The sequence below is a fragment of the Plecotus auritus genome, assembly GCF_963455305.1.
Source record: "Plecotus auritus genome assembly, chromosome: 1".
Taxonomy (NCBI): Eukaryota; Metazoa; Chordata; class Mammalia; order Chiroptera; family Vespertilionidae; genus Plecotus; species Plecotus auritus.
The window spans coordinates 116,707,393-116,716,231 of record NC_137770.1 but is presented as its reverse complement, the minus strand read 5'-3'; positions in this window follow the sequence as shown (position 1 = coordinate 116,716,231).

The window sequence follows — 8,839 nt, the reverse complement described above, 5'->3', positions numbered from 1 at the left end:
AGTTCTGGTTCCCTCTTAGGGCCTCAGATCCACGCCCCCCCGCCCCCGCCCCCCGCCCCCCAGCCAATGAAAGGGTTGGCCTAGAAGAGGGGGAGGACCTCTCTGAGGGTACAGACAAGTCTACTACCAGGCAACCTCGCTAATGGCCAGCTCAGTGTTTTGCACCCCGAAGACTGTGTTTCTCAGAGGTAGGCTGGCCTGAGTGGACTTGGCTCCTTCTGAGCCTATAAGCACCGAAGGTAGGTGAGTGAGGGGGGTGGGGGAAGGGAGGGTTGATGAGCTGTGGGGACCACTCAGCACCCCATCATTGCTCTGCTGTGAGAAGGTGGAATTTTCATCTTGGCCTGGCTCCCTCTCCTCCCTTCCCTCTTCTCCCCATTCCATAGCCAGCAGCCTTCTGGGCTGCCTCCCCCCAGCCAGCTGGTGTGTGCTCAGAAAATCCAAACTCATTTCCATGTGTGTGCAGGGGGATATAATCAACAAGGCCCCTTACCCAAGCAGAAAGAGAGGGAACATCCTGCATTCTTAGGACTCACTGTGAGGAGGCAGAGTCAAACAAGCTATAGGGTTTCTCCGCTCACCAGCTACATAGGGCTGAGCTACTGAAGACAACCTGGTGATCCCCTGCAGGGTCTAGGCCCAGTCCTTCTGCAGTCACCTGAGCAGCCCAGGCAATTCTCCCATCAGTTCTGCCCAAAGAGGACCAGACCCTTTACCTTGGCTTGTGCCTGAAGGAGCTATGGATGGGAAATCCACTTATCCATTGCTTAAGAGATGTCTCTCCCCAGGTGGCCTGCACTGAGAGGACACAGGGTGAGGAGGAGATAGCAGAGATGCATGTGAGCTTCCAGGACCCTCACACCTATCTGGACTTGATTCACACACTGCAGGCACCAGCTAAGACAGGGAGCAAGATATCCTTGTCCCAACCTCAGCTCTAGCCCTCTGCTCTGATCTACAGCCAGGAAAGTATTGTTACCAGTAAGTTTTGCTTTACCATTCCAAATTTTGTTTCCAACTATCACCTCCATCTTCCTTAGGAGCCCCAAGATAACCCAACAGGTCAAAAGGGTAAATCAAGATGCCTCCAGAGATAATGCAGGACCAGGTTCCTGGTAGACTGGGTGGGGTCGCACACTGCCTCATAGAGAGGATGGTTCAAGAGCCCCTCCCCAGACCCGGAAGCCAGCAGCATGTCCTGGCCCAGGCTAGTCTTCAAGACTGACACTCTGTTTCCAGCCCAGGGCCTCATCTGCTGAGCTGTATGGCCCAGTGTCTGCCCTCTCTGCAAAGGTAAGCAAATTCAGAATTAATGATAACACTACTCATGTGCATAACAACTCAACACACAACCCACTTCCACCTACATTCTCCCTCCAATCCTATATTCTCCCCTCAGTGAGAGAGCATAATTCCATGTTAGAGAAGGAAACTGAGGCACAGAGAGGGAAAGGGACTTGCTCAAGGTCAGCTAGTGGAGCCAAGATGGGAACCTGGGTTTTCTGACTCCAATGGTAATAGCTAACACTGAGGTTACTATGTTCTTTGCATGTTTCTTAGCCTCATTTTAACTTATTTCATCTTCACAATCTTATGAGATGGGTGCTAGTATACAGCTCCTTTTGCAAGCAAGTAAACCAAGGAAAAGAGAGAGAATGTGATATCCCCAAAGTCACAATTAGAGAAGGTCTGAGATTAATGCCGACACTCTTCTACATCATAAAGCTCTTAATGCAATGCACCCTTTTGCTGCTGCCTCTTGTGTTAGGCTGGATTCTGGATCTGAATGATCCTTCGAAAAACCCGGACAGGTCCCAGGTTACCAGGTGCTGGGCAGGAGGGTACGCTAGGGTCTAGGCTCAGCCTTCCAAGCAACAAGGCAGCAGATGGAAACTGGGGCAGATGCCAGTGATTTTTTTTTTTTCTAGGCTGGAGTAGGGGTGAGGAGGTAGTGCTAAAGATCATCCCACCTCATGTCTCAGGGTGGGCCTCTGGCTGGGCTCCTCCATGGCCAGCTCAGCACCTGCTTTACCACCAGCGGGCATCCCTGAGCCAGCCAATCTAGGGGCAAAGGGCCAGGGCCAGATGGCAAACCACTCCTACTTGGCTACAGACAGCCAGGGGAGGTGAGAACCAGGCCAACAGAAGGAGAGGGCAGCTAGACTATGGACATAGAGGAGAGCGGGTACCCCTCTATGGGGTGGGGAGAACACTGGACCAGTGTTTGTGTGTGGCCTCCCTGCCTGAGGCAGCATAGGAAAATAAAATAAGAATGGAACAGGTGGTGACAGGAGCCTTAAACAAGGACAGGGGCACAACCCTCACTCCCAGACAATGATGGGAAATGGATCAGCAAAGGAAGCAACAGATGTGGATGCTGACAGGTCTGAGGCAGAGGCCATTCCTGTCCTCCTCTTCCCCATGACTCCAAATATGAGGGATTGCAGAAAGGAAACCAAGAGAAAGAAATGATGTGGGGGTTCCTATCTAGGAAAAAAAAACAAACAAAAAAAAAACCTTGACAGGGTCTTCCCGGTACGGCAGCTAAGACACAGTCAAATCCAAGAAGGCTCCTTGGGGAATCAGAGAAATGGACACACACAGCCCTGAGGTTCACAGGCCTGAAGCAGCAGAGGCCCTGGGAGCCTTCCTCAGCCTTCCAAGCAAAGCCTTTCACAGCCCTATTCAGAGTATTCCTCCACTCTCCAAGCTTCCTCTGACCCCCTCCTCATCCCTGATTCCATGGCTACACTTGGTTTCAAAGGAGTAACCCACCCCTAACAAGAGGCCTGTGGGAAGTTAAAGATGGAGATATAAGAACTCAAGCCCACAGACCCCTTCCTGCTAGATCCATCCCTGCTATGAGACCTCAGAGCTTGGTGTCCACCTACGCCTTCTGGCTACTACTATCAACAGCAATTCTTACTGCCCCCAACCCCACTCATTGCAGGGGTCAGAGACCAGGGAGATCCTGAAAATAGTGAAGCAGGTCAGATGGGGCTGGGAACCCTGAGAGGGCACATGCCCTGTCTACAGGGCAGTTGCTACTCAGTTCCAGCCCAAATGGCACTGAGCTTGTGGCAGGCGCGCCATCTGGTGGCCACTGCATATAGAACGGCAATTTAGCAGAGTGTGTAGTCAGCCGTGGGCAAACTACGGCCCGCGGGCCGGATCCGGCTGTTCTATCCGGTTCTCTTGCTCTCCCCTCCGCTCCTTTACTTTGAATTTATATTAGTTCACACAAACACTCCATCCATGCTTTTGTTCCGGCCCTCCGGTCCAGTTTAAGAACCCATTGTGGCCCTCAAGTCAAAAAGTTTGCCCACCCCTGGATAGACATACCTTGTGTACATTGCCATGTCTTTCTGGAGACAAACTCCTCCCTCCACCCCACAATTCATCTCTGAGCCTCCATTCTCACTGCCCAAGACCTGAGGCAGAGCAGGATCTCGTGGGAACCATGTGGAAGTCATCTAGGCTAACAGTCTCCTGACACTTAGATATGGCTGGGAGGCCAAAAACAAAGTCCCAGCTTGGCCACCGACCCAAGTTAAGCAAGGTCCTGCCCTAGCCTAGGCCTCTATTTCTTTGTTTACAAACTGAGAAAGAGGAGCTAAAATAGCAGTTCTTCCTCCGGGCTATCTCTTATCTAAGCCAGAGATAGACAAAGCTTTCTTATTCTATCTTCTACACTGCCTTCTGGTTTGTAGGTTGAAACAAATAGGCTTTTTAAACTAACCCTGCAGGACAGAAGGTATCCCAAAACCCTCCCAACTCTGATATGATACTTGGGCCTGCCTGGGCCACCTGAGTGAGGAAAAGAAATGCATGCAGACACGTGATCTCCCACAAACAGTTCATTTTTTCATAAATACTAGAGGCCCAGTGCATGAAATTCATGCACGGAGGGGGGGTCCCCTCAGCCCAGCCTGCACCCTCTCCAATCTGGGACCCCTCGGGGGATGTTTGACTGCCAGTTTAGGCCCGATCCCTGGCCTAAACTGGCAGTCGGACATCCCTATCACAATCAGGGACTGCTGGCTCCTAACTGCTCACCTGCCTGCCTGCCTGATCGCCCCTAACTGACCCCCTGCCAAGCTGATCACCCCTAACCGCCTCTGCCTGCCGACCTGATCACCCCTAACTGCCCCCCGTACTGGCCTGGTCGCCCCTAACTGCCCCCCCCACCCGCCGGCCTGGTCGCCCCCAAATACCCCCCCACCGGCCTGATCACCCCTAACTCCCCCCCCTGCCGGCCTGGTCACCCCTTAATGCCCCCCCCCCCCCGCCAACCTGGTCACCCCCAACTGCCCCCCCTGCTGGCCTGGTCGCCCCTAACTGCCGCCACCCTGCTGGCCTGGTCGCCCCTCACTGCTGCCCCTGCTGGCCTGGCCACCCCCAACTGCCCTCCCTCCAGCCTGTTCACCCCCACCTGCCCCCCCCCCTTCCAGCCTGGTCACCCCCAACTGCCCCCCCTGCCAATCTGGTCACCCCCAACTGCCCCCCCTGCCAGCCTGGTCGCACCAGCCTGCTGTTCAGCTGTTTGGTCGTCCCTCACTAACCCCCCTGCTGGCCTGGTCACCCCACGTAGCCTGCTGTTTAGTTGTCCATCTGGTTGTTTCGGTCGTGACGGCCCCTGTTTTTTTATATATTAGGATAGTGATCTAAGAAGCCCAATTCTTGAGATTAGAATTCTCAGCTATCATTCAGTCCAATCTGGGAATGCCTTACAACAGCCTTTATGGTCATGCAGCCACTACTTTCACACAACAGCCACTACTTTGACGATGAGCTTATCCCCACAGCAGCCTGGCCCATCTTGTTTTAGCTCTGACACAAAGCCTTCTCCCCAGAGGAAGATACCTCCTTCTCGCAGTGGTCCTAAATCTGCCCTCCAAGGCCACACAGACCATGTCTAATCTGTCTTCCTGGAATAGAGCCCTTTGGGGATTTCAACACAGAAGCCATATCCTTCGAAATCTACTTTTTTCAGGGTAAATAATCCCAGTTCCAACTATGTCCTTCATGGGGCTTTGCTTGGTCTCTCTAATCCTGCTTGTTTCCTAAGATATCAGTCAGTCATTTAACAAAAACTTCTACTGAGACCCTCCTAGGTGCTAGGCAGCCCAGTTTGTGTCCACCTCCTTCAACGATCTAGTGTCGGACCAGAATACCACAGCTAGAGGAGACTGAGCAATAAGAGGGCTGGAAAGACTGACCTCGTCCCTTCTGATTACAAAGGCATTGCCTTATTGAGATGAGACACCAGGCTGTTAAATCCTGTTGATCTTAGCCCAGGGTCATCCTTGGGCCAATTCCCATGCAGTAGTAGCTTTCTGGAACACGGTGAAAAAGATTGAGTTTGAATCTGAGCCTAGGAGAATAAATGAGACCCCAGCCTCCATGAGAGCAATTGGTTTTCTAGTCCCCATCACAGGACCCTAGACTGTTCTTGTTCCTATCCCTCTTGTTAGGATTGCCTCGTTGTTAGGATCCTGACTCTGTTAGTCATCTATTCACCTGGCCAGCTGAGTGTCCTAGCATCACTGATATAAAAATGGTCAATATTCACTCATATAAGTTGAGGAAACTGTAAAACAGGGCACAACTGAGGCTCCAAGAGGTTAGGGTGTCTGTGGAAGAGATCATAACCTCAGTGAGTCTGACTTAGAAGCCCGATTACCCTCCAAAATTCAAGCTGCACTTCCAGGATGGATGAGTGGTGAGCAGACCCTTCACCCCTTTGAGTGGCTACCAGGACTGCAAGGCACAAGGCCCCAGATGGGTACATTGATGGGACTGCGCTGATACAATCCCACCCAAGCTCTAGAAAGGCCAGTTTCCCAGCACAGTCACATCCCATTAACAGGAAGCACTTATCTGTAAATGGAAATAATATCTACTTCTCAGGATCAACTGAGATGGCATATGTGAGTGCTTAGCTCAATGGCTGGCACAGAGAGGGTACTTGATAAATGAGCACTATTGTACCGCATTGCTGTTAGCCATTTTTGCCAAGGTAGAGTAGGGCAGTGACTGGGTCTCAAGTATGGAGGAAGCTGAATCCTATTACTGCAGAGCCTACAGGAGCCAGACAGAGACAGGTCCAAGGAAATGAGGGGCACAACCAAAGTGACCTAACCCCAGCCCAGAGCCAGAAGGGCTTGGACAGGCTGGGTAAGCAGATAGAGGGAGGCCACCACACTCATCCTCACCAAACATTTACTGCCAAGGCTTGTGGCAGAGGCAATGTGGCCACCTCAGGGTAGGGCTCTGAAAGCTTGATCTGGGGCCCAGGCCAGATGGGGCTGAGAAGAGGAGCAGAACCAGGGCCCATGTGCCCAACAAGCTGTGCCAGCCCAAATTTGAGTTATATAAGGAGAAGGGATCTGTTCAGAAACTCACCCATCTCTAGATATTTGCATACTCTATTTCAGGGTCTCTTACCGCCTTCCCCCCCCATCTTCGCTTCCTAGAAAAGTTTTTGTGATCAATTCCAATTTCACCTTTGCTGAACCGCAAAAGCTCACTCAGTCCCCTCTCCCCTCCAACTACCAACTAGAGTTCTCAGCCTTCCCAGTTTCCACTGCCCTCCCCCCACCCCGCCCGCTGCTGCCCAATTCAGGCCTCAACTCCTGCAACTGGACTCCAGTTCCACTGTGGCATCTCCCCAAGGTCACCATGGCTCAAGTCAGCAAGTCCAAGGTTAGCCCTTTTGTTTCTCGGTCCAGTCCTTCCACTCCATCAGCTTAAATGACTCCTGCTCTCACCTTTTCAAAAGCAGCAGATCCCGGCCCCTTCCATGTTCCATGTCCATTAGTCACTATTTACTATAAAGTGGGTACGCCTACTCCCTTTGCCTAAAAAGTTGAATCCTCTTCTCACATGACACAGGCCCAGTCTTCAACTTAAAACTTCCTGATCTCTATCTACATCCTAGAAACACCCAACTGTCTACAAGACATCCCCACATGGCTGTCCCATGGCACCTCAAGCTTAACTTGTCCAAAACTGGACTTGCATTCCAAATTCCAACCCCAACCACTTGTTCTTGTTGCACTACCATCTACACTCACATCCTGCCTGCCTCCTCTCTCTCCCTTCCCCTCCCCCTGCATCTAATTTTTCACATCTCACATCCCTCCTCTCCTCCCAGCTCCCCTGCTACAGCTCTAGTCTAGGACCTACCATGTTTCATCTGGAGGCAGGGAATCTCCTAGTTGGTCTCCCAATCCCAGCCACATTTCCCAAAAATTCAGCCTCCACACAGCTGTCACATCTCATACACACATCCGGTCTCCCACTGCCCTTCCTAAAGCCATCCAGTGTGCTCTTTGCCCTCAAGACTAAGCTCAAGCTTCTCAGCCTGATCAGACTCTGCACCACCTCCTACTCCTGCACTACCAGTCCACACAGCGTGTACACCTTCCTGCCCAATTCCTCCTCACCCTCCAGGTCTCAGCTTAGATGTCACTTTCTCCAAGAAACTATCCAGAGAAACCAAGATGGTGGCATAGGTAAGCACCTAAACTGCTGCCTCACACAACAATTTCAAAACTACAACTAAAAGACAGAACAGACATCATCAAGAGCCACAGGAAGGCTGGCTGAGTGGAAATTCTACAACTAGAAGGAAAGAGAAAAGCTCACGGAGAATCAGAGGAGCGGCAAAGGGCTGAGGTATGGAGACACACACGCAGAGAGGAAGGGCGGCCGAGTGCCTGGCTGACTTTCTCTGGCGGGAGGGGGAAGGAAGCCCCCGACTGCACTGAACCCCAATTCCAACTGCACTGAACCCCAGTTCTGGGTGAAACCCCATGGACCCAGGCTCATACAGGGGGAGTCTGGACTGTCAGGAAGAGAGAAAGGCACACGGACTCAGAGACTCGGGGGAGCCGCGGCGGGCAGGAGTCTGGAGGCACGCGCATGCAAGTACTCGCAGAGAAGACTGAATGCGGAGGTTGCCGCAGGCTTTCCCTAGCGGAAGGGAGTCGGAAGCTCCTGACTGCACTGAACCCCAGTTCCGGGCAAGCCCCTGGGGACCCACGCTCTTATGGGGGGGATCTGGACTGTCAGGCAGAAACTCAGGGGAGCTGTGGAAGGCAGAGGTCTGGAGGCGTGCGCTCAAGGGCAGGGCTGACGGGAAGCCAAGACTGTCTGCTCCGCCCTGAGACTCCGCCCCATCCAAGCTGAGCACAGAGGCTTTGCAATTTTGCAAGTCTGATCCTATAAGGCTGTCTCCAGCAACGAACTTTTCCCAGCGTAGACACAGCTGATCCTCACAGCCAACTGGCCTGGAGGTCAATTCCTCCCAGTGATACCAACAACAATCGAGACTTAACTACAACAAGGCTGTACACACAGTCCACAAAGGGGTGCACCAAGAGTATCCACCTCAGGTTAACTGGGGAGGCCGACCCACTGAGCCATATAGGACACCTAGCACACAAAGCTACCCTACCAACTCAGGGAAGCAGCAAAAATGCGGAAACAAAGAAACAGATCACAAACAAAAGAAATGGAGGAAAACAAACGACTGGATATAGAATTCAAAACCACAGTTATAAGGTTGTTCGAGAATATCCTAGAAAAGGCCGATAAATTTAGTGAGACCCTTGAAGATATAAAAAAGGACCAACTAGAAATTAAACATACACTGACTGAAATAAAAAATATTATACAGAGACCCAACAGCAGACTAGAGGAACGCAAGAATCAAGTCAAAGATTTGAAATACAAAGAAGCAAAAAACACTCAACCGGAAAAGCAAAAAGAATCCAAAAGTTGAAGATAGTGTAAGGAGCCTCTGGGACAACTTCAAGCGTCCCAACATCAGAAT